Source organism: Eptatretus burgeri, chromosome 4 (genome assembly GCF_056783735.1).
Source record: "Eptatretus burgeri isolate ZD-2024b chromosome 4, Ebu_testis_v1, whole genome shotgun sequence".
NCBI lineage: Eukaryota > Metazoa > Chordata > Myxini > Myxiniformes > Myxinidae > Eptatretus > Eptatretus burgeri.
Window position 1 is genome coordinate 43,776,418 of NC_140964.1, and position 27,440 is coordinate 43,803,857.

At 44.8% G+C, this 27,440-nt stretch overlaps 1 pseudogene across 1 annotated transcript in view; it reads right to left on the minus strand.

The window, feature by feature from the left end:
* The window catches only part of LOC147027926 (uncharacterized), a 31,301-nt pseudogene extending 9,913 nt beyond the window's left edge, over window positions 1-21,388 (minus strand). The window contains exons 1-4 of the transcript XR_015057330.1: window positions 21,151-21,388; window positions 14,502-14,637; window positions 14,182-14,333; window positions 5,566-5,688 (exon numbers count right to left, since the gene is read on the minus strand). The product of XR_015057330.1 is annotated as an uncharacterized LOC147027926 (transcript). The remainder of the gene's footprint in view (window positions 1-5,565; window positions 5,689-14,181; window positions 14,334-14,501; window positions 14,638-21,150) is intronic.
* Window positions 21,389-27,440: the final 6,052 nt, after the last annotated feature.

Below are 27,440 nucleotides of genomic sequence, written 5' to 3' on the forward strand. Positions count from 1 at the left end.
CGGGTGTTCAGTAGGAGACGACTCCACCAAGTGGTCGTTTATCGCCAGCGACCCCTGGCCCACAACAAATTGGTGTCAGTCGTGGAGATACGAACCCCTCCGCCCCCATAGAAGGGTTATAGGATTCAAACCCACAAAATTGGTGTTCAGGAGTGAGATTTGGCCCCTCTGCCTCCGTAGAGAAATTGACGGGATTCGGATCAGGGGTGTACGGAGCAAAACCCCCCGTTCCCCCCATATTACGATCGTCAAAATTGTTCTCAAACACGCACCATGGCGGGCCAAAATGAGCTGGAGCCAGTGGGTTTAGAGGAACCGATGGCCCAGGATGAAACCCCCATGCAAGAACTTTCCCTGCAGCAAAACCCAGAAGGGGTATTGGGAGTGGCAGGGGCGGCATATGACACCCCTCTCCGTCAAAGTCCCCCCCCCCCTGATTTCTGTCGGTTCCGCACACCATCATGGTGGATCGGCTCCGTCAGGGACATTTAACATGGACCAGTTGGGGGAAATACTAATGCTAATGAGGAACGATATGCGGAAGATGGATGCGAATGCGCGACGCACGAATGCAAACATACAAGGAATGAAGGACAAGATGGATGCGAGTGCACAAAAAATGGAAAGCTGCATGGACGCGAATACGTGACGCACGGAAGCAAGCAAACATGCAGGAAATAAGAGGGGAGATGCAGAGCTTGGGCTTGAACCTGCAGGCGAGTATGCGGGCGATGGATTGGAAAATGGCGCCTGCACGTGGGGGAACGATCGAGTCAAAAGGGAGTGCGCAATGTGTTCGGCCCGCAATGAAGACGGGTGAGGTCGGGACGATGAGCGACACCACCACAATTAAGGGAGAAATAACAAAAGGGATGACGGAAAAATTAGTAGAGACACAGTGGAGTCAGAAATGATAAAAGAGACGCACGAAATAGAACAGATAGAGGGGGACGAATTGCATGAAACTGAACAGGGACACACACAAGTAGAGATAATAAAGGACAATGGGGTCGATCTGGTGGAATGTGTTGAGACCCAGGGCGAGCATCAGAGTAACCTCCCTCAGGAACAGGAGGAGACAGTATGCTCCCTCGAAGTGGACTGCGACCAGGTGAGTCCGGTCAGGCCGTGCGAGGTCGAGCGGATGCATGATGCGTACGGCGTGAGTACTTTGACCTTAGTTATTTTATAACTTGGTTTACACAGTTCTTCAGCTAAAATGTAGGGTCGATAGGTCGAAATATAAATATATTTTCAATTTTTAGAAATTATATATTTTTATGATTTGTTTTCAGATGTTCCATGGAAAAGACAAGGGTAGATGGGTGGGAAATAAATATAAATCCCGGACCAGGAGGATCGAAGAAGACATTGAAGATGGAAAACCATTCAAATGCAAGATGCCCATGTTCACTGTATCATCTGATGTGAAACACACTAAAGAAGGATTAAAACTTGTTTTTACAATATAGTCTGGCATGTTTTTCTTGTAGAAACCTGTTGGATCATCAAACAAATGGAAACAATGCTGAGAAAACTAGAACGGGCACTCGGTCGAGCGCATACCTTGGCCGCCGCAACTTTTTTCCGGGCACATTTGAAAAACATCATTTTAAAACGTCCATGACGTCACAACCGTCAGTCCGATTGACGTCAAATTTGGTGTGTAACCTCCTTGAAGGCAGTCCAACAAAATGGAATGATAAACACTGAAAAATTAAAAAGTTGAAAAATGACGTCATCTTTTGACGCACTTCCGGGGACGTCACGTCCAATCGGGGACTACCATTCTGAAAGATCGTAGTTAACAACGTTTTAACGTTGGTTTCATGTCAATAGCTCTATTAGATCTGAAGCTATGCCTACAAGTATATTTTGACCTTGAGTTTGACCTTGACTACAGAGTTAATTGTCAAAACCTGTACATCAATAAACAGATATTTTGGTACTGATCCTAATGCCTGGATTTGGGAGACTTTGCTTTATAAATTATATAGATATTTGAATGTAAAATATCAGGACATTTTAGCCACAATTGAAAAACGTCATGTTCAAACGTCATTGACGTCATAACGGTCAGTCCGATCGAAGTCAAATTTGGTGTGTGACGTCGTTAAGGTAAGTCCTACAAAACGGTATGATCAAAACTGATGAGGTTGAAAATTTACGTCATCTTGTGACGTCATTTAGACGCACTTCCGATGACATTACGTCAAATCCGACACTACATATCCGAAAGGTATCTCGTCATGGAACAATATGGCGGTGGTTGCATGTCGATAGCTGTATTATGAAGGAAGTTATGCTCAAAAGAGTGTTTTTGACCTTTTCTTGACCTTTGACCCGATTGCTCCCAAAATCTAATCAAATCGTCCTTGGATACTCACGAATCATCCTACCAAATTTCATGCAATTCGGTTTTATACTTTCTGAGTTATGCGAATAACAAACAAACACACATATTCACAAATAAATAAATACACAGCGACCAAAACATAACCTTTCGCAGAATGCGAAGGTAATTACTGTCCAAGTTGAAGACAAATATAAGCCTTGTATAACACAACAAATATAACACTTTTAAAACAAATATAAGCCTTTTTACAAAATGGAATATTAATATAATTCATCAAGATTGCAGCTAAAGACGACTTTAATCAACCCTAAACGTGCATGGGTGCGCATGCGCAACAGTGCATGTGTGCATGCACACCATTGCATAGTGCTGGATATGATTTAAAAAAAGGTGTCTGCGAGGAGTCAACATGCTCAAACAGAGCCAAACCAGCTCTTACTTTTCAGCGGGCATCTGATCGTACCGTCTCCCCATCCCCATGAGCATATCAAAGGCTGATTTCTGGTCCGTTGAAGGCTGAATATCAGCATCTCGCAGGGAAACTTTGACGTACTTGGCACCGAAATCTTTCAATACGAACAGCCGTATACAACTTTTGACGGAAACAAAATCGGCACGATCGAGAGTAGCCTGCGAATCATCCCTGATGCTGCACTGAATTGATGCGATCGTTCGGCCAGAATATTCGTCGTCAAGATGTTGCGTGATTAAATCACCAATACAGTCACTCAAGTTTATACCACTGACATACTTCTTAACAATCTCTTTCACCCCAGAAACCGCAGTCAATCTGAACCATACTGGCCACTGCTCAGATGCCATTTCCAAAGATGACTGCGCAGTTTGGTTAAAGGGGACTCGGCATTTTGGTGTGCGCGTGCGAAATTATATTTTGAAAATAAATGCCGACGTTTACATTTTGGGTTTTGAAACTTTTGCACCTTCGGTGGAAAATGTATTAATATAAAAGGCTAAAAATGTGTTTTATGTTTATATTTCATTTCGGCAAATATATCGTCAGCGGATATGTAAACCAAGATATAAAATAACTAAGGCCTTAGGTAAATTGGAATTAGATAAGTGGACCCTACCTCACGCCGTCAAAATATTGGCTACCACGGTCCTCTAAGAGTCTAAATGACCCGTGACCTTTCGGAGTTGTCCGAGAGTCACGACCGAAATTCCGGGTGTTCGGTGGGAAACGACTCCACTGCTCCACCTAGTGGTCGTTTTTCGCCACCGACCCCCGGCCCACAACAATATGTGCTCTACTGAGTGCCGCCGCTGTTGCTACCACCGCCGCCTATTTGTCTGTCCGTTGGTTGGTCTGTAAGCCTGTCTGCAAAAAAGAAAAAAAAAATTGACAAGTTTGTTGATTGCCTCCGTTTGTTTGTTTGTCTGTCTGCTCACCTCCAGCACAAACCGCTCAACCGACTTTTCTGAAATTTTTGGAGATTAATGTCACCGACCTTGCGACGGTCCCACATTGACGTTTCGTAAAATTCAGTCGACCAAAAGGTCAACATTGCTGTTTTGCTGTTTTGCCAAGATGTCACTATGAGTGATTTTTCATTTGTTTGTTTGTCCGCACAGAACTTTCGTGTTTTTCTCCGCTACCGCTTGGTGGATTAAGAGGAAATTTTCATCATTGGTGTGACAACTCATGAAGAATGTTTTAATGATAATGATGACATCATATGTCACGTGGTGTGGCAACCTTGTTGGAAAAATGGAAAAATTTTAGACCTCCGTATCTCTGAAACCGCACCAAGGAAAAATTGAATCTTGGCACATCACAAGTATTCCTCATCAGGAATGAGTATGTTTTTTTTGTGAAGTCATAGGTGCCTTCGTTATGACGTCATTATTTCATATGTAGAACTCTACATCTGATCAGTATGAAAATGTTTGAGGGTCATCTTGGGAAAAATGGTCCACAATTTTTTTTGATAATGTCATCGGTCATGTGATTCGGCAGCCATATTATTTTCTTTTTAAAGAAAACCTTCAAAACTCTTCTCTGAAATGGCTGAACAGAATGAGGTGAAACTTTACACATGCGACTGCCTATCCAAGAGGAACAAAAGGTTCACAGATGCTATCATAGGTCACATGGTTTGGCAGCCATATTGGATTTAAGAAAATATTAAATAATGTTTTTTCTGGAGCTGCTTAATCAATTGACATGACACTTTACAATTGTGATCTAGTAGTGAGAGGGAAGACAAGTTTAAAATTTAAACTTCATCGGTCACGTGGTCTGGCAACCAGAATTATTTATTTTTTTGATGTGGGTTTTTTTGTTTAAAAAAAAAATAAGGCTCACTTGGCTGTGCCTGGATGGGTTTGAGGGTAGAGGAGTAGCAGCTGAAATGCAAATCCTATCCAGGTTCCTCCTGGTGACTTCATCTTTTCTTTTTGCTTGTTTGGGTTCCTTCTGATTACTCCAATGCAGGACTGTTCCTATTTCATCTTCCATTTGATCTGAATTGAATTTATTTTAATCCCATTCTGAATTGAATTGAAGGATAATAATAATAAAAAACGTCATTGGCCAGGGTCAGGTGTTTGATCAAAGAGTGGTTGCATCAAAGCGGGACGTCTTGGTACCCGGTCATCACTGCCAGCAGTTATAATGTGGCAGTTCTAGTTATGTCTCTTATTAATTGCGTAACACACCAGTGCACAGACGTCACACAAAATACACCACACAAAACAAGTCCTGGTGTGGGTCTGCAATCTCCAATTGCTCGTTTTCTTGTTACTATTTGTGTCCGTTCACTCAAGGAAACCTGCTCAACATTCTACCTGTTGTGAGGTCATTGTTTTGCTCCACCAGAGGACAATACCAGAAGCTGCTGAGCACACTGTCCTTTGTTTAACAATCTTATTTGTCCAGGACATTTTAATATAGAACAACTTTATAGAATGTCATTTTCATACAAATAACCGATTCAGCAGATTGGGGAGGGGTTGGTTTCAAGAAAATAAAATAACTGTCTTATGGGGGACCATGGCCTGATTCATTTTCTACCTGCTGAAAGTGAGATATATTATTGTATAGCAGCAGCAAAAATTGGATTTTTGGGGGAGGGGTGGGCAGAGGGGTTAGGGGATTGTCTTTTAGGGGATTATCTCAGGTAGAAATGATTACCTTTTTACCATGCAATTCAAACCTTCATTAATTTATTTCCACTTTTTGTCCTCACCCTCGTGTTCACAACTTGCTCACTTTTCAGATCTGCCTTGTTCCCCACGAGCGCCATAACTGCGTTTGTGTTGTCATATTTCCTCAATTCCTGCACCCAGTAGTCCACCTTGTCAAATGTGTTCTGCCAAAAAAAAACAGCAAGGAAAGGGCAATTATAGTTACTTGATTGCACGATTTATATTCTTACTATAAATTCAGATTGAAACAAGATGGGTACTTTTCAAAATGGTAGTATAGCTGCATGGTCGTTGTGATTTCCAAAAAGCAATGGTCATGTATCAAAAGCCTTTTTTGCACACGTTGAGGTTCGTATAAGAGCTAACACACAGAACATATAACAAGGGGAGCAGGAGACAAAAGGGGTGGGAGAGGGAAGCACAAAACAGTGGGGAACAGAGACATTAGGAGATTTGTGGAAGGAAGAGGGATGGGGCGGGGAATAACGGGTATACAAGATGGACACTACAGGGACTTTCAAGAAGGAAAGCAGGGAATTGGAAGGAGGTGGGTTGAGGGTAGATTAACAGGGGTGGAAAAGATCAAGGTTTTGGATGGGGGAAGATAAGAGGTGGTGGTGAGCAGGTGTTTTGAAGGCCTGGAGTGAAGAGAGTGTAGGAGTTTGTTCCAGAGGTGGGAGAAAAAAGGAATGAAAGAGTGAAGGTGAGCAGTGATTCTTGATTTTGGCAGTTTCACCAGAAGGGGGTTGCTGGCGGGCCTGGTGCGCCCTGTTGAAATATAGGGGGGACAAGGTTGGATGGGTTTGAGGGAGGAGACAGCAGAAGACAGAAAGACCACCGACCTGCCTGCGGTGAGAAAGTGAGAGATCCAAAGAATCAGCTTCATCACAGGAGATACCAATGATACTAAAAGTCTTGGTTTCCATAGTGTGAAACCGAACCAGGTGTAAAGCAGGAGCACCACCCCAGAGGGGAGAGCAGTATTCCATCAGACTGCGGATGAAAGCTTTGTATGTGATTAGGAACTCAGGTGTGCCAAGGAAGGACTGCACGATCTATGATGCCCATTCGGTGACTGGCTTTGGAGGCCAGCTTGGAAATGTGGCTTTCCCAGGAAAGCTCAGGGCAGTCAGTGAGGCCTAAAAGCTTGAATGAAGGGACTTCTTCAAGAGGATTGTTGAAAAAGTAGATCGGGGGTTTTCCAGACATTCCTTTCATGGAGGCATAGGGTGTGTGCGATTTGTCAGGATTGAAAGACATGTTTGAGTGAGTGAGCAACTTGTGATTTTATCCAGGTTTGCAGAGAGTGAAGAGGCTGTTATTCTGTGCAGAATTATTTTAATGAAACAGTATGAATCATAATTAACGCTTCACCACACTTCTGCATACCCTTCCTCTCACCTCACATTGTCTTCCCTTCCCCAACCTCTCCTTGCTCCCCATCCCTCCTCTCTCCTTTCCCCTTTCCCCTCCACCTCTTCACTCTCCCCACTCTCTCCCCCCCCCCACCTCTTTTTCTCCCTCCATCCTTTTGTATCCCCGTCAGCGAAGTGACGGATGGTATTTGCTAGTAAAGAATAAAATGGTTGTGAAGTATTCACTACAAAGGATCACAATGTGTTGACTTTACCATTTGTCGAAGCAAAAGAAGGAAGGGCAAAGCTCAAAACTAAGCATTGCGTTATTCTGTAGGGTGGTTAACACCATTTCATTCTTATGTTTTAAAATCAATTTCTGATCATGTTTATGGCTTTCTTATGTAATAAATGATTATTATAAGTTCGCCAAACTACATATTATATTACACACACACACACACACACACACACACACACACACACACACACACACACACACACACACACACACACACACACACACACACACACACACACACACACACACACACACACACACACACACGATTTGAAAATTTATTTTTAAAAATACCTCAGTAAGTAGGAATGTCAAATTTCATGAATTAGGTAGGGTAAGCATTAAAATTGCAGCATATGTATTTTGACATTTCTATTTTTTTTTATTTGTCGGTAATGCATGGGGCAACTAACAACAATGGAGTGAATCCTCATTGGCGAGAAGAGTGTAGAGTTTAAATCAGTGATAGGAGTGCAGCGTGCATTCAGAAGACAATTCTCAAGACGTGATGCACCAACTTCGAAGACTATATTTTCGTGGAGTTTCAAAGTGGAGAAGGACAGGCTCTGTGAAGAACAATATTGCACGACACTCTGGACATCCGAGGAATATTCAAACTCCAGAGACGTGAACAGAATTTGCGATGCGATTGCGCGTTACCCTAGGAAATCAACAAAGTGCATGTCACATGAAATTTGAGCATTTCAAAACAGTGTCATTGGAGTGTGAAAGTGTGATCTGAAGGCTTTCCCTTGCAAAATTCAACTGATGCAGAAGTTAACCTCAGATGGTGAGCATTGATGCTATGAATTTTGTGCGTGATTCAATGGGATTATTGTTCAAGCAGTTATCAACATAGATGACATTTTTCAGTGACAATGTCATTTTTACTCGAATAGTATGGTAAACAAACAGAATTGACGGTTTTGGGGCATGGATAAACCAGCCCACTTTGTTGAGTTACCTCTCCACTCCACAAAAATAATAATCTTTTGAATGCAGCACAAGGCTGCGGGGTAGCATCATTGGCTGAGGGCTGTGCCGCTGATCCCAGAAATAATGATATGTTGTGGTCTCAGTTGTCATGAAGATCGTGATACTGAGGAAGGGGTGGCTGTGAATATGGAACGTTACGTACTCATGTTGAACACATTTTTCTGAGTCATGTGAGAAATGTTCCTGGTATTTGTTTTCTACAGAACAAAGCGACTGCACATGTGCACATTGCTTGTCTATGGAGTGGCTCAATAATCACATTCCTGGAAGATTATTTTCCCACCATTCTGGATTTCCTTGGCCTCAAAGATCTCATGACCTCTCACCTTTGGATTATTTTTTTTTCTGTGGAATTTGATTTGGAAAATGTTTTGAAAGAGAAACAAATGACATTACTGAACTCAAAGATGCTGTAATGAGGATTATTTCCAGTCTCACATAAAACACTTCAGCCTGCAGTCAGAAACGTTTTCCTACTTATCCATAAGTTTGCAGAACTTCCAGGACATTTCGAACATATTGTTACGGTTCTCGGAACCGTATGCATACAACATACAGTTGTTCTGAATGAGTTATTCCATTAATATACGTGTAGTTAGATCCCCACATTTTGTCTAGCGGGACAGCAGGGAGTGCGTTGCGATTGGCTTTAGTTGGGTTGTTAAATCATTTTTCCCTTTTATTTTATCCCCACTCCATTTCATTTCTAAGGCAAAATCCACTACAACCCACGGAACCCTCTGCCTGCTTGCCCCTCGTCTCGCTTGCCACAGCGTGACAACCCACGGTATCCTCCCCAACGATCGCTTCTGAGGCAAAATCGCAACGTGCACCATGGAGTAGACCGGTGATTTGAGTAATCCACCGTCTACTCCAAACCAGACGTGGGCGGTGAATCATGTTCGTTTTGCACCCGGGTGGGCGGGCCAAACTAGCGTCTGGCCAAAACCCGCCCAGAAAGGCGGACCACATGAAGGCCCGGTCCAATCGGAATGCTCGGATCGGACGATGACGTCGGTTTCGCCATGGCTCCTCCCCGAGCTCCGTGATCTATAAAGTACGGAGCAATCCTCAGAGTTGGGTCGAGTTGGTTTTGCGGGTCGTTGGAGAGGTCGAGTTAGAATTGCGAGTTGTTTGGTCGTTGAAGAGAATTGCAAGTTGGAGAGGTTGAAGAGAATTGTTGTGAAAGTGTTCCTGCTGCCTGTCTCTGCCTACGTCTCGCCTCGACGGCCAGCCTACTGTACTGGTCCTCGCCCACACGACCTCGACCAAACCTCTATTCTGGTCCTGCCTACTGCTCATCTCTCGCCTCTTTGGATTCCGCCAGACACGATTACCACACGTGCTGCAATGGACCGAACCACACAGCTTTTGTCGGGTACCGCACCACGGAGCATCCCTTCCCCCGAAATGCTCAGGTACCAAAAACTGTGACCTCAACTCCCTCCCTTACTGGCTGCAAAAGGTCCCTTTTCTTTTCATTGGATTTATTTTGTCTGAGTGTGTTGGCGCCTGTCCGTTAGATAAGCCTGTATAAGATCTTCATTGTTGTAATTGTTGCTTTTATTAATCTCGCGTCACGTCTGCACTGTGTCCACTTTTGTAAGTTGCTTGTAAAATTGCTGCACCACACCTCTCTCATCTTTCCCCTGCATTACATACCGAATAAACCTTTTTGTTGTGCCACATACTTTTCCCCGCTTATTGTAAATAAATAATAATTGTAGAAATGTTCCCAGTTCGTTTTTGTTTTTTCCTCCATTGGTCCAGCATGGTTCGAATCTGAGTTCAGCCAGGTCTTTATTCCCAATAATCCGTTCCTTCTAGCCGATACATCCTTGGCAGTGCCGCTCGACTACATCCGATCCGGAAAGGTAGTCGGTAGTTGGTAGAGTGATCCGGTTCGGGAAAGGCGTACCGAGGGCGTGGTTCCCTGGAAGTCGAAACCGCGTGGTTTATTAGGTAACTTGATTCTAGACAGGAGGACCCTACGCCACGTGGTTGAGGTATTGGCGTCCAGGGTCGGTTAGGCGACCTGCCACATCACGGAATTATCCGTGAGCGACGGCCTACAATTCCGGGGAGTCTGGTGGGAATCGATGTAGTTTCCCCCACCTCGTGGTCTTCTCACCCGACCCCGCCGGTCCGCAACAATATTGTTACAGTTCTCGGAACCGTATGAATACAAACATACAGTTGTCCCGAAGTTAGTTATGCCATTAAGTATATGTGCATATAGAACCCCTCCTTGTGTGTAGTGGGAAAGCAAAAGGGGGTGCGTTGCAATGTTTTTTTTAGTTAGATTAATAAATCTTTATATCCCCCCATCACGATCCACTGTCCACCTGCGTCTCCGGAGCCTCGTTGTTCCGAGGCAGAATCTTCACGTCCGCAGTTCCTTTTCGGCTCCCCCAAACATTCCAATTCAATCTTGGTTGTACCACCGCGTCCACCTTCCTCAAACAGGCAAGGAGTGGGTGGGCTTTCCCAGCCTGGCCGAAATCCCACCCAGAAAGGGCGGACCCCATGAAGGCCCTGTCCAATCAGGGCGGATGGTGACGTCAGCTTCGCCAAGGCCCCTCCCCGACCTTGGGGATCCATAAATTACGACACCATCCTCAGAGTAGTGTGAGAGAGTCGGAGAGTTCGTTGGTTGGTAATGAGAGTTCGGTGGGTTTGTTGGCTGGTTGCAAAGAAAGAAGGAAGGTCGTTAGTTGAGTTGGTCCGAGTACACCCGACCTTGACCGGGTCTCTCATTGGGTCCTGTCTGCTGCCCCGCTCTACCTTGGACTCTGCGCTATCCACCTGGGCTCATTTGCAGACACGGTCTTCACATGTGCAGCTGTGGGCCGAACTGCACGACCTTTGTTGGGTGCTGCACCACGGAGCATCCCTTCTCTCGCAATGTTCAGGTAGCTAAAGAACTGCGACCTCAGCTACGCCTCCCCCCCCCACCCCCGGCTGCAAAAGTCCTTTGCCATTCAACTGAGTTTATTTTGTCTGAGTGTGTGGCACCTGTCCTTAAAGTAGAATTGTATAAGTTATTTGATCATTGTAAATCTTGCCTGTATTATTCTTGCGACAAGTCTGCTCTGTGTCCTCTTTTGTAAGTTGCTGTAAAATTGTCGCACGACATCTCTCTCTTCTGTCCCCTGCGAAACACACCAATAAACCTGTTCCTGTACCACATGAATTTCCTCACTTAGTGTAAATAAATTATTACACAAATGTTCCCAGTTCGTTTTTGTCTTTTCCTTCATTGGTCCAGCATGGTTCGGATCTGAATTTAGCCGGGTCTTTATCCCCGATAATCTGTTCATTCTAGCCGGTACGTCCTTGGCAGTTCCGCTCGGCTGCATCCGATCCGGAGTTGGTAGTTGGTACTTTACCGTTGTTGGTAGAGTGATCCGGTTTGGGCAAGGCGTACCGAGGGCGTGGTTCCACGGTAGTCCAAACCGTGTGATTAATTAGGTAAGTTGATTCTAGACAAAAAGACCCTACACTACGCGGTTAAGGTATTGGCGTCCATGGTCAGTTAAGCGACCCGCCGCGTCACGGAATTATCCGTGAGCGACGGCCTACAATTCCGGGAGTCTGGTGGGAGACGACATAACTTCCCCTACCTCGTGGTCGTTCTCGCCACCGGACCGTGGCCCGCAACAATATGTTAGTCAAACAGAACTTTTATGAGTTCCTTTATGTATCATGTAAATGATATGCTCGTTTGTCCTACACACTGGCAATTTCTTCCCATTCATGCACTGTATCTGTCCTCAGGACTGAGACTTTGAGGTCATCTTCCTAGTTTCTTTCCCCATACTGCATCACTTTGGACCTCTTTACCTTCTTCCTGCTTCCCCTCAATTCTAACATACCCCAGTTCAAGAGGAATGTTAATAGATTTCTTCTTTCTGTATAATATCAATACTTTCCTTTGTGTAGCCCTTTCCTTTGAGTGGCCTTTGGCTTTGTGGCAGGCAAAATTCCATGAAAAGATTGGCCTTTGGCTTTGTGGTGGGCAAAGCTCCATTAAAAATATGGTTTTGCATTAAAAAAAAATAGCAGATTTAATGAACAATTAAAATATGGTACACTTTTGTGACTAACCTTGTATTAATTTGTAGTCCTCAATGCCAGACATGAGATCAGAGCCATCTCCCTGGACATATCATGTGCTTTCGATATAGTCTGACACCCCACCCTGCTCACCAAACTCTCTTCCTATGGTATCCAAGGAAATCTTCAGTCTTAGCTTGCAGAATTCCTCTCCCGTCACAGCCAATGTATGGCCCTTATTTGAAGTTTTATCATCCCCTCTCCCTGTCCAGGCTACAGTTGCTCAAGGCAGAGTTCTGGGCCCTGTTCTTTTTCTGGTTTTCATCAGTGATCTCTCCGACTCTCTGGAAAATCCTCTTTATCTCTTTCCTGATGACTTCACCCTCTGCCATCAATCTGTCATCTCTCAGATTGGCAAGCAGCAGTTTCTTCACTCTTTGCAGATCTGGATAAAATCACAAGCTGCTCAAACACTTGGAACATGTCTTTCAATTCTGACAAATCTCACTCTCTCACTATGTCTCCGAAAGGGCCATCTGGAACCCCCCTACCCCCCATCTACTTTCTCCACAATCCTCTTGAAGGAGTCCTTTCATTCAAGCTTTTCAGTCTCAATATCTGCCATGATCTCTCCTGGGAAAGCCACATATCCAAGGTGGCCTCCAAAACCAGTCACTGGCTGGGTATCCTCCGTCGTGCAAAGTCCTTCTTCGCACACCTGAACTCCTCACCACATACAAAGCTTTCATCCGCAGCGTGTTGAAGTATTGCTCTCCACACTGGGCTGGTGCTCCTGCCTCACACCTTTCTCGGCTTCACGCTGTGGAAACGAAGTCATTTCGGATCATTGGTATCTCCCACGATGATGCAGAAACTTTGGGTCTCTCACTCTCTCACCGCAAGCAGGTTGCTAGTTTTTCTGTCTTCTACCATCTCTTCTCCAGCCTCGCCGCCCCCCTCCGTTCTATCTGAGATCTGCCCCCCCTATATTTCTGCAGGGCACTCGAGGTCCACCAGCAATCCCCTTCTGGTGAAACTGCCAAAATCAAGAATTACTGCTCACCTTCATTCTTTCATTCCTCTTTTTTTTACCACCTCTGGAACAAACTCACACTCTTCCCTTCAGGTCTCTCAAAAGAGCTGTTCACCACCACCTTTTGTCTTCCTCCATCCAAAACCATGATCTTTTTTTACCCACGTTAATCCACCCCAAACCCACCTCCTTCGAATTCCCTGCTTTCCTTTCTGAAAGTTCCTGTCATGTCCATCTTGTTTACCCCGTGTACCCTGCCCCATCCCTCTTCCTTTCAGAGGACTCCGCTTGGAGTTCGTCCGCCACATTGTAAGAGATGTGGCATTGTAAGAGGAAGCTTTTTAATCTTCCATCTAATGTCTCTGTTCCCCACCGTTCTGTGCTTCCCTCTCCCACCCCTCTTGTCTCCTGCTACCTTTGTTATACGTTCTGTTTGTTCGCTCTTATGCGAACCTCGATATTGTATGCAAAAAGAAAAGGCTTCCAAATATGAAGATTGCTGGTGCAATAACCAACTGAATACAGAGGAAACTCTCTTACCATGCTTCCCATCTGGTAGATGTATTAAATACAGTAACTTGATTTTCAAATATTCAGTCGAACAAGTTAATTGATTAAGATAATTCCATTTTTCAGATCAGTAAGAAAATATTTCTTCTGATTGAACCATCATCATGAGAACCAGAGATAAGAGGGAAAAGGAGGCAGAACGACAATGACGATAGAGATATCGTAAGAATAAAGGCCAAACATTTCAGGCTAAAAGTTTGTTTCAAATGAACAAAACATCCAAACAACACTCATGAAATAATTTCTCATTGGATCTGAATATAATCTCATCGTGTATATCTGATGACGATTGCAATGGGAGTTTTCAAAGGACTGTTTTTAATAATGTCCATGAGGGTATGTATACCTTGTCTGTGACGTTATAAACCACGATGGCAGCATGTGCGTTGCGATAGTAAAGAGGGACCAAACTTTGAAATCTTTCCTGGCCACCGGTGTCCCAGATTTCGAACTTCACGGGAACCCCATCAACCTCCAACGCCAGTACGAAAAACGTTGCTGCGAGTTTGGCAGACACGACAACACAAGGTTCACAAAGAGGTTGCATGCTTTCAATGGGAATGAAAGAGTAAATGAATACGTTGGGTCGGTTTCATCGCATGATATATCCATTATCATGTTGTATATCCTGTTCAACTGAATTTTGCAGTTTTTGTTTCAGCTTACCTCCAACAGTAACTTCATTCCACTCGACATTCTTATTGTTCATGGCATGGATGCAAATGGAGCTCTTTCCCACACTTGGGCTGCCCACTGTTATCACCTTATAGACCACAGCCATGCTCGTTGAAGCTCTTCTGTTCTGGTTTGTACCTACAACATTAAGTGAAAGGAGAATATTGTCAGAGATACACTTTTCTGAATCAACAGGGTATGTTTTACTGAATCGATGAGACTTACCAACAATATACACTCTCCACCGTAAAAAAAAAAAAACTGAACACATGATTGTTGTTGATGCGATTTATTTATGTGACATGGGACAGAGAAGAGGTGCAAACCTCAAACAGAGATAATGCTGGATAATTACATGTCCATTTCATTGTAAGCTTGTCATATAATGCTGCTTTGTGGCGAATGTTTTCACATTGATATTTAATGTGGAAATAACAATTTCAAGTCTCCCTCAGGCAGTAACGGCGTCCAAAATTCGCAACTCCCTGGACACAAAATGGGGAATATCGCTCATTGTGTCTTTTGTAGATCTGTGCATAGCCATCTTGGCTTTCAAGGAGAAACCTAGATTCTTCACTGAACATAACACTTGCCCATTGCTTCCGTGTCCTCCGTGCTGATTTGACCACTGCAAGCATGCTTGAATGTGTCGTGCAAGTCCTGGATGCTGAATATAACTGGGAGAACGGATCACTGTATCGCGTGGACACCTCAACACGGTGTTGACACTTATCTTGTGAGGTGCATGGAGTAATTTTTTTTCAAATTACTCTTGGCAGTTTGAATCCTATTACATAGATGGGTTGTGTGAATGTATCACTCCTGAATGGGAGTCGTTATCCTGGAACGTCCACCCCTTGACATGTGTTGCTCATCTAGTGGTTTGATAACATCTTCTGAAGTCATCAACAGTTCCTCTCCTCACTTTAAAGAGAATGGCTAATGGGAGACCCTGTTTGAAGGTATCCAATTATTAGATTCCTTTCCTTTTCTGACAGATGTGGCATTGTAAGAGATTATTAAATAATGTAATAAGGATGTTTTTTTGGTCTCTCAGGAAGACTCGAATTTGTTCAGAATGCCTCATGTGTCCTCTAAAAACCCAATGATGCATTATTTGCACATGCTGAACGGTGAGGCATGAAGAAATTACGGTATGTGGAAACTTTCAATCAGGTGTTCTGCAAATCCCTCATGCCAAAAAGGCTGTTGGAATGAATGCTGGAACAGTCCTTCAACAATTGCTTTGCAAATTTCACATTTTATTCTTTGTATACAATGTCGAAGCTCATAAAAGAGCGAACACACAGAACGTACAACAAGGGGAGCAGGAGACAAGAGGGGTGGGAGAGGGAAGGACAAAACAGTGGGGAACAGAGTCATGAGGAAATCTGTGGAAGGGTGATGGATGAGGTGGGGTACACAGGGTAAACAAGATGGCCAGTTACAGGGACTATCAGGAAGGAAAGCAGGGAATTTTAAGGAGGTGGGTATGGGGTGGATTATCCGGGGGAAGAGAAGATCATGGTTTTGGATGGGGGAAGATAAGAGATGGTGGTAAACAACTGCTTTGAAGACCTGGAGGGAAGAGTGGGATTGAAGAGAGTGTGGAAGTTTGTTCTAAAGTTGGGAAAAAGAGGAATGAAAGAGTTAAGGTGAGCAGTGATTTTTGATTTTGGTAGTTTTACCAGAAGGGGGTTGCTGGTGGACCTTGAGCGACCTGCGGAAATATAGGGTGGGGGGGCATATCACAGACAGAGTGGGGGCGGGTGGGGGGAGGCTAGAGAGGAGATGGTGGAAGACAGAAAGACCACCGACCTCATGAGAGTGAGAGACCCAAAGATTCTGCTTCATTGTGGGAGATACCAATGATCCCAAATGCCTTGGTTTCCACAGCGTGAAGGTGAGAGGTGGGAGAACCAAACCAGAGGGGAGAGCAGTACTCCATCAGGCTGTGGACGAAAGCTTTGCATGTGGTCAGGAGCTCAGGTGTGCCGAGGAAGGACTTTTCACAACGGAGGGTTCCCAGTCTGCGACTGGCTTTGGAGGCCAGATTGGAAATGTGGCTTTCCCAGCAAAGATCATGACAGATAGTGAGACCCAGAAGCTTGAAGGAAAGGACTTCTTCAAGCAGATTGTTGAGAAAGTAGGACAGGAGAAAGTAGGAGAAAGTAGGGGGGCGGGCGGTTCCAGACAGTCCTTTCGGAGCGACATCGTGAGTGTGAGATTTGTCAGCATTGAAAGGCATGTTCCAAGTGTTGGATCAGTTTGTGATTTTATCCAGATCTGCAGAGAGCTGCTGCTTGCCAGTCTGAGGGATGACATGGCATGGCAGAAGGTGCAGGCATCAGCAATGAGATAAAGAGGATTTTCCAGAGGCAGAGATATCATTGATAAAAACAAGAAAAATAATAGGGCCCAGTACACTGCCTTGAGGAACTCCAGCTGGACAGGAAGAGGAGATGATCGAACCCCATTAAGGGCCACACATTTGCTGCGACAGAAGAGGAAGTCTGCGAACCATGAGTGGAGATGGCCTTGGATTTCATAGGAAGAGAGTTTGGTGAGCAGGGCAAGGTGCCAGACCATATCGAAAACATTCGATATGTCTTGGAAGATGGCTCTGATTTAAAGTCTGGCATTGAGGATCTCTATACATTGTTAGGAGAGCAGAAGCAGCATGTCCAGGGTAGTGACCTGGTTTGAATCCAAATTGAAGATCGCAAATCAAGTCATTGGAGAAGAGGAAGGATTTAATGTCTGAAACGATGATAGATTCCATAACCTTGCTGATGATTGGGAGAAGGCTGATTGGTCTGTCGTTGCAGGGATCTGTTTTTGCACCTTATTTATGCAGAGCTGTAATGTTTGCCGATTTCTAAACAGATGGCATATGACCTTGAGCAAAGAAGAGGGTGAATGGACCAGAGAGAGGGTGAGCAAGAGCAGCAGAGCAGGTTTTTAGGTTCACGGGAACCTGACAGGCCGAAAAATAAATAAATAAACCCACAACATTACACTCTCATCATGAATCCAAACTTAATCAAAAGTATTCATGAATCATTTATATTGTCTCTTTCCTCTTTACATGTTTCACCATCCTCAAAAAGTTGATTTACTGGCTTAACTACACATATTATTTCAGATACACAGTGAATGACAGCTCAAGCTTATGTATCTTTTAACCTTCCTGAGGCTACCCATTGATGAAATGCAGAAATTCGTGTTGATTGTACAAATAGCATCTTTTATACTCTCCTTTTGTTCTTGTAGAATTTTTATATACCACTACACCATACCGAACCACGCCCATATATCTTCCACATCCCGCAAGATATTGTTACGGTTCTCGGAACTGTATGCATACAACATACAGTTGTCCTGAGTCAGTTACTCCATTAATATACGTGTAGTTAGGTCCCTACCTTTTGTCTAGTGGGAAGATACGGGAGTGTGTTGCAATGGGCTATTAGTTAGGATTAAGAAATAATTTTTCCCCTTTTATTTTATTCCCTCCTTTTACGATCCACGGTGCCTTCATCTCGCTTGCTACCCTCATTTTGCTGGCCACAGCGTACCACAGTCTACCCAGCAACTCGTTTTCAGAGGCAAAATCCCAACGTTAGGCTGGACAAACGCTAAAGCTGCACCACCATCCACCTGCCAAAGGCCAGACATGCGCGGCGTGGGCGGACCATACCGGAGTTGAGTCATAGCTCAATTGAGTACTGCTCACCATTATGGGCTGTCATCCCATCATCACATCTTTCTCTCCTGGATTCTGGAGACTCGAAAGCTCTCAAAATTATTGGACTCTCCTATTATGAGATCAAAGCACAAGGTCTGTTGTTCTTGGGTTGCAAGCAGGTCTGTGATCTCTCTCTTTTTACCATCTATTCTCTAACAATTCTCTAACAATTCAATATTCTCTCTGCTCTCTCAGTCCTCGACCCTCCGCAGCAACTCCAGGATGCACACATTCTTCCAGTAACCTCCTAGTTAAACTTCCACAATTCTGACTCATGATTCTTATTTCCCCCATGAACCTTTCCTAACTCAACCATTTTACTTGCAAGTTCCAGTTTCTCCCCATTCTGCCTTTGTTCTTTTCCTGTTCATCCAATCCCTTGATGTACGCCCCACTGCCAGTTTTACCTTCCTCTTCCATGAGCCTCCCTCCTGTCAAGAAAACAAAATGATGTAAGGTCTCAGCTTAGCACCTACATTGTTCAAGCCTTGCAAAAAGTATCACCTACACAACCAATGGCAGGATAGAAAGAAGATTGTTGGTGTGCTTTCAAGAAAGCTGTGATGCATCAATTGCTGCACTTGGCCACCTGACTTTATGATATTCTGACTGGTTCAATGAGAAGGATGAACAAATCCAAACTCTTCTGCTGGCTACATGAGGAGAATGGAACCACAGCTGGATGGAACCATGCTGCTTACCTGTTGGACTGAAATACTTGCCTGATGGGAGGAGCACTTTCAGATTCTACTCCACAGGCCATCTCGGATTCAGAGGATATTCTGCAATAAATTCCACAACATTCTTTGAAAGAGGAATTTGACAATCCATTCAGCATCCAAGAAGGCAGAGATGCCATTAATCTCTGAGGTAATGGAAAGGTGCTTGATCAAGGTGAGATAGCAGGAGAACTAGTAAAACAAGCAAGTGAGCCAGTCTTACATGTTCTATAGATCCTGGTTCTCCAATGCAAGGAGAAGGAAGAACTAGCACCGATATTTAAGGAGGCTTTCATAGTTATCATCTTCAAGTCGAAAGTCAACTGGCATGACTGTGGCAACTATCGAGGCAGGCATCTCACTACTCTACATATCAGGAAATATCCTGGGCAAAAGGTTGTTATGGACACTGCAAACCATCAAAAAAATCACCTTAGCAGACACCCAGTGTGGTTTAAGAGCGGGACGCTGCACAACTGACAATATATTATCACCCTTCATCAGCCGAAAAAGAAGGCCACACAACAAAATATACCACTCTACATCGTCTTCATAGACTTCTCTGAGGCGTTTGACTCTGTTAGTCGGCAGCAAGGTCTTTGAGGTGTCCCATGCAGATAAAGATGCCCACCGAAGGTTGAGAAAATGGTGGGCCAATTCCACTGAAACATGCAATCATAAGCATCAACTGCTGGTGCTTTTCCTCCTCTCTTCCCAGTTACCAAGAGTGTGAAGCAGGGATGCATTGTTGTCCCAACACTTCACCCTGTTTTTCTCGGCTGTACTTGGGTTCTTCTTAAAATAAATGAACAAGGGCATATAGCTACATGTGTTTCAGAGCAGATGGCAGCCTCAACGCACTGCAATCCCATCCACTGCCCTCCCATTTTCGTTGCAAATATTCTTCACTGGAATCTGTGACATTCAACACATCCATGACCATAATGTGACCCCAGAGCATCAGTTCCACTGAAGACCAATGCTGGACATGTCACCACTGTCGCAAGGCACTGTATAGGTTAGCACTGCAATTTGGCCAATGTATTGGAACACAATGGCCTACCACCTCTATCATTCCTTCCATGCTGTCACCGCCTCTTTATTAGTCGTCCTGTCACCACTTTTCCACCACCTTCTGTGCTGTCACCTCTTTTTTACCCCTCGCACAAAGTGAAAAGCGGGGTTAAGCAATTGGTCCACTTTGTCTGTTCATCTCCAGACATCAGTTTATAATGGAAAAATTACTTATTTCAATTGAATGTTACATTTTGAACACAAATCGGAACAGAAACCTGCAGTTTAGTTGTATTTTGGCTCTGAATTTAGCAAATTGTACGGAATCTCGTCTTGAGCGTGCACGCGCACAGATGGGTAAGATAATTTTTTTTACCGTCTGCCTATCTGTCAGTCAAACAATATTGAAAATCATTCCAAACAGGAAACTTACTCTTTTAAGGCACGTCATAAAGGACACAAACAACAGGCAAAAATAACTAATGTAACTTGTTAAATGTGGTGTATTAGACGGTGCATCAATGGCGGTAAACTTCCGAATTTTTCTTTTTTCTACAGCCTTCAAAACTTTTATTTCATTTCAATTGAATTATATACTACTTGGATACTAGAAAACAAATCGTCTTGTTTGCACTTCCAAAAAACCTCCAGTTTAGCAGTACTTGGCCAAAATATTACACATCTTACAACATATTGGCCAATCATATTTACCGCTCGTGCTCTCAGCGTTGGGGGATTATTGAGAGTCAGACAAAATCGGAGCTCGAAGAAAATGTAGATCGCGCTTGGAAACACAAAGAAAGAGTTGAAAGACCCTTCCCTTTCCTTTTTCTCAAGACTACACGGGTTAAGACGTTCTTTGAACTCTCGAGTTTTATCAATCTTTCTGTGTAATCACCACATTTTCATCACTCTTCCTGTATTGTCAACACCTTTTTATTAGTCCTGCTGCGATGTCACCACCTTTACATCACTTTCTATGCTGTCACATCCTTATACATGCACTGGCATTAAACACATGATATATAATACTTTAAAAGGTATTTTACAAAGCCTGACCTTTTACCAAGGAACAAGGCACACTCTGCAGGAAGTTGTCATCAAGCGAAATTAAATATCATGTGGTGGATAGGGATTGGGGTCATAATGCCTCGTACACCTCGGTTACCTGTCGAGCAGTTGAAAAAGAGTTCTCCGACCGAAGCAGCAGCTTGCGAAGTGCGCACGGGAATCTTCAAGAGATGGCTCTTTGTGTCTGTCTGTGTCATGCGCCTCGTGTCATGCATTCAAGACAGTAATATATATCTTCTGAACCAAACAAGTCATGGCACTGAAACGAGTTCTTTGACATTCCTTTGTGTTTTATAAGTGCCGTCGGATAACTTTCCCGACACTTCACCATTGAGGCAGACCATGAGTAAAGTTGAGACAAATGGGAGTGGTTACTAGAAAATGCAAAAATGTGCAACCAAGTCACAAGGGCGGTTCACGTATCATCCCCACTTGTCTGTAAAAGGTAGAGGTTTGGGTATGTGGATTATTTTTGGAGTTCATTTGTTTTTCGTTGTGTTGGTAACCAAAGGGCTGGCGGGATGGCCTCGAGGAAGACACACTGACTTCGAAGCTGTCGAGCCTGAGTTTGAATCTCCACCCAGCGATAAACTGTCATTCCTGGTGTTGCGCGGACTGCGTGGGTTAAACCACAGCATCTTACCGTCGCTCTTCGCTGATCAACGCGGCCGTGGATTCATCAATGTGTGCCGTACCTTGGTTGGATGTTAAATTGGATGTCTTGTCAGCTGGCATTAGTTGGTGCATGTTAAATATTACAATGGTGTCCTTTGCGAAGAGTCGGCAAGCTGTCGCCAGCACCCTGAACAAATTACAAATTCCTGCCATAACTACTTATTGCTCAGTCACATTTGCTTTACGGCTAGGATACGGCGGCCATACCCCCCCCCCCCTGAATTGATAGAAATGTGCGGCGGCCGCACTATTTCCACAGTCGCCGAAGGGCCCCCCTGCGGTCGCCTTGCGTCTGCCTTGAAAATTATATGGCCGCCGCAGGGACGCCCTAAGGCCACCGTGCAACATCAAATCAAAGACCGTACGGCACCCCCACGTTTTCAGTCTCCACAATTTCTAAATACCCTGTGCGGCTACCCGAAAAATAAAAACATATGTGACTGCTACATTGTGTGACCGTGGAAATACTGCGGCCGCCCTACAATTGCTAGTGGCCGTAGATTTTTTAGACCCTATGGCCGCCGAGCCAAATGTGACTGAAGCATTAGTCAAACGTCAGGCCTGGCCAACCGGCTCGTGAGTGGTTTGGGCCACAAACTTCCCCTGGCAAATCCCACACGAACGTTGCATAAGTGGAATAAGTATAAGAAAAATAAGAAGTGGAAGAAAATTCTCCTCTCCCATGATCACGTGTTTAATTCCTGCTTTAATTAATTGGTACACGGACTGCAAAAACAAGTTGGTGGCAAATGGGATCAACAAAGGGTGGAAGAAGAAATGAATAATGATGAAATTTATAGAGTGAATGAAAAGATCAAACCTGCTTCGATTAACAATTTTGCTTCAATATTATGGTGATTGCCTGTCAAGGTTTATATATGAATGTCAGTGTGCGTGCGTGTGCGTGTGCGTGTGCGTGTGCGTGTGTGTGTGTGTTGTTGATTGGTATCTTCATATGCAAGTTTTAGAATGTGTAATGGAGTCCTTCCAGGGCGGGCTCAAAGTATCCACCTTCTTTTCAGTAAGAGGTCACGAATCATGGACCAAGCTGTGAGTTTTCTGTTCTCAAAGTTTTGTGCCGAGGGCTCTCTTCAGGATCGTCGCTGAGCCCCGGACAACATCCAACTGTAGTTCGTTTGTAGTAATATTCCCATAGTTTGCACCAAAGTTTGTTCATGGCATTAAAAAAAAATCCATACATCTTTTCTTTCTTCTCCATGATATATACTTTATGGGTCATCCATGCCGACCAGTGGTTGCCTGGTTATCTTATCCAGCCACTACGAGTGAGCGCCCTGGGGTATTGCCCCTATGTTTAATATCTCTGTGAGATGCTTTGTCATAATTCCTGTAGGTCCAGCTGTCACTGGTACGACTTTGGAATTCCTCAGCTTCCAGGATCTTCTCACTTCATTTTTGAGGTCTTGGTGTCATTTTTTTGTTATTTTCTTGATTTCTGCATAGTTTAGTCCAAAATCACTGCTATTAACACCTCAATGAGAAATGCCTTCTTCTCTTTTTTTGTCCCTATAAGTATGATATCTGGTTGCATTGCTATGTTTTAGATGTTCACGCTCGATGGGATCATGAGGTCGAATGTGAGCGGTAGATACTTCCATGTTTTCAGTAATTGCTTTTGGCTAATGTTCCCACAAATTTTCTGGAACTGGGACATCAAAGTTTTTGCAGATGTGCCAGTGGATTACATTATAAGCTCTGTTGTGTCATTGTGTGTACAGCTGTTCTGACCTGAGTTTGTTTTTGTGTGTATGTTCGGTCATTAAGTATAACATATCATTCTCTTTACTAACCCCACCACTACCCCTCACCTTTCTCTTTTTTTTTCATACTCTCCATCTCTCTCTCTCACCCCCTCCTCGCACCCCTCCCTCCCGCAGTGTATAGCAACGTTTGGTAAGGCATAGCTTTCCCCACCTCCCCCCCACCCTTCCTTGCTCTTTCCCCCTTCCTCACTTCCCCTTCGTCCTCCCTCTCCTCTCTCTCCCCTTCCTCCTTTCTCTCCCTCACCTCCCTACCCATTAATACCCTCATCAGCGAAGCAACAAGTTGTATTTGCTAATGTATATGTATATATACATGTCTATGTATATATATATATATATATATATATATATATATATATATATATATATATATATATATATATCTTCTTCTTCTTCTTTTGGCTGCTCCCGTTCGGGGTTGCCACAGCGGATCATCCGTCTGATCCGCATAGTGATTTGGCACATGTTTTACGCCGGATGCCCTTCCTGACGCAACCCTGGTCGCCTCTTACAACACAGGGATATGGTACACCTATTCTAACCGGGGTATACACTGGCCCAGTACACTGGTACTCATTTCGCCAACCTCGGAAGGATGACAGGCTGAGTCAACCCCCTGGTGTATTAATTCAGTGGCCCAAAGGGGCTTGAACTCAGGACCTTTTGGATCCCAAGCCGCTGCCCTCACCACTGCGCCAACACCAGGCTATGTATATGTATATATATATATATATATATATATATATATATATATATATATATATATATATATATATATATATATATATATATATATATATATATATATATATATATATATATATATATATATACATATACGGTTCTGGGAACCACATCCCTCCAACATACAGTGATCCCCAGACACTTATTTCATTAATATACGTGCAGATAGTCCCTTCCTTCTTGTCTAATGAGGAAAAAGGAACAAGTGCGTTGTGTGAATCTCATAGTTAGGTCTCATCAAATGTCTGAACTCATTCCTATTCTTTTTTGTCTGTTCCTGAGGTAAATCCAAGCAATGGGCCCTCGCTAGGCTGACGGGCGCTGCGCTCGGACACCCATCTGTAAAAACCACGGCCACACCTTTCGCTGTGAGAATGCGTCCTCATAGAAGACTAAAAGGAACAAAACACGAAGCACCCACGCTGCACGGAACATGTGCCGCATAGCGGTAATTTCCACCCGTTGGGCAGAAGAGATGGGAAGGATAACCAACCCAATGGCGGGCTGCAGGAATGCCTTGTCGAGGAAATAGAAGGAAGAACACACCAAATACCAACCACGTACAGTACGCACACGGCACACTCTTTTCAACCAATTTCTGAGACTAATAATTATATCCAATCTTTTCCCTCATTTCCTGACACAGATCAGGGCTGGCACCGCACACACCACCGCTTTTGATAAATGACCGCATGCTCAATGGCGGCGGATCCACTTGCAGTCCCGGGATAATTTATTATCGTACACAGAGCAGGGCACGAATAACCCACATCTTGTTTGGGTCTGCATGGGTTTACCATAGCATCTTAGCGTCGGTCTTCGCTGATCACTGCGGCCGCGGGTGTCTCCCGCGGACGGCGAGCGTCCTCTCGCCTCTCCGCTCGACGGGGCTGCGGCCAGGCTGTGCGGCTCGGGCCACATGGCTTACAGACAGGCAGTGCATTGACCGGCTCTAACCGCTGGTCGCCGTGGACGGCCCGGGAGTTCGGTGCAGGGCGAGTCGTGTCACGATGCTCAGAGCGAGACGATTCCTCAGCTTGTAACCATCAGGCCGGAAGTAGAGTGGAGTCGCTTCCGGCAATCACGGCTGGGCCATGTGCTGGTTGGGGCCCACCCAGAGCACCCGATTCGGGTGACGACACATCACTTCGGGTCGTTACCCCCGCCCGTACCACAGGGTCCATAAAAGGACAGTTTGCGGGGCTGTCATCGTCGTCGTCTTTTCCTGCTCAGCATCCCTCGTCTTCTGGCCCCACCTTCGTCACCAACTCGCCTGCTGACTCCACCTTCTTCACCGCCTTGCCGCTGACTCCACCCATCCACCTGATCCTGTCTGCCAATCCGCCCACTGCTCCGGACTCCGCCTTCCTTCACCCACTGACTTCTGACTCCACCTAAAGTCCTTCCTTCACACCTGTCGGTCGCACCCCATTTCCCTGTATCGATGCTTTGCTACTCGAAGTGCCATGAAGCAGGAGACAATGTGCCAGCTGTCAGGGAGGGTATCGTCCAGCGGAGCATCCCCCCAAAACGTACTGGTGGTGCGGTCGGTCAATCGTGCAAGGTATTGAGAGACCGTTCGCCTCATCTCCTCTCCTCTTTCTTCTCATTAACTCCTCTTCATCGGGATGTGTGTGTGTGTGTGTGTGTGTGTGTGTGTGTGTGTGTGTGTGTGTGCCATGGCGCCTGTCCTCGTTTAAGTTAAGAGTGTACAATAATTATATCGGGATAACTCTGCTCTGTGTCTGCTTTTGTAAGTTGCTTGTATTATTGTCGCACCACACTTCTTTCTATCTCTACTTACACACAACAATAAACTCTATTAATTGTGCCACATATAATTCCTTGCCAAAGCCTGGTGTTGGCTTAGTGGTTAGGGTGGTGGCTTGGGATCCCAGGGTCCTGAGTTCAAGCCCCGTTGGCTGCTGAATTAACACCAGGGGGTTGACTCAGCCTGTCATCCTTCTGAGGTCGGCGAAATGAGTGCCAGTGTACTGGTCCCGGTGTATGCCCCAGTTAGAATAGGTGTACCATATCCCTGTGTGTCGTAAGAGGTGACCAGGGTTGGTGTCAGGAAGGGCATCCGGCCATAAAACATTGCCTCAAGAAAAAGCCAAACCCCTGCACAGCAGGGAAAAATGGCTGTAAAAACGGTCATTTTTTATTTTTATATCATTCCTCGCCTGCCTGTAATAAATCCTTATGTAGAAATGTTCCCAGCTCGTTTTTGTCTTTTCTTTCATTGATCCAGCATAGTCCGTATCCTTACCGAGCCGGGACTTTATTCCCAACCGGTCCGTTCCTTTTAGCCGGTACGTCCTTGGCAGTGTCGCTCGGCTGCATCTGATCCGGTAAAGTGATCTGGTTCGGACAGGGTGTACCGAGGGAGTGTTCTCCGGTAAGTAGATCATGTGATTATTTTTGAGGTAACCAGATAAACTAGACGGAGGACCCTAAGTCACATGGTTGAGTTATTGGCGTTCACGGTCGGTTAGCGACCCACCGCGTCATGGAATTATCCGTGTACGATGGCCTGCAATTCTGGAGAGTCTGGTGGGAACCCGAGATTACTCCCCCCCCCCCCCCAGTGGTCTTCTCACCTGCCCGCAACAACATATATACAGATGTGTATATATGTATATGTATACATATATATATATATATATATATATATATATATATATATATATATATATATTGTTGTGGTTGACCAAATTCGCAAACCACCATTCAGGTCCCTTAGGTGAGATATCTCGGTAAGTATATGTGTAGTTAGGCCCAAACCCGTTGTCTAGAGGGAATAAATGTCATTCATGAGGGCTGCGACTCTTCAGGATAGCCGTTTTTCTTTTACTATCTTTATTTTGGACCAATCGCCATTATTACCACCACCAACCACGTCTCAACAGCCATCACAACAACAACCACCAACCACAACGCCGCTTCACCACAACCGCCACGACCACAACCGCCACGACAACGCCACGGCTGTAGTTGTTTCGGGGACCGTGCCGGGTTCACCCAGCAGTGAGCACGAGGTCCGTGCTGTGCAACGCACGAGGCCCCCACGTGCTCGCTTGCGAGAGTGAAGTCCCGGTCCGGAAACGCCAGCGGTGGATTTGCCGATCCCGCGGACGGACAAAGTTTAGGCAGGATTTCGGATTTGGACCGGACG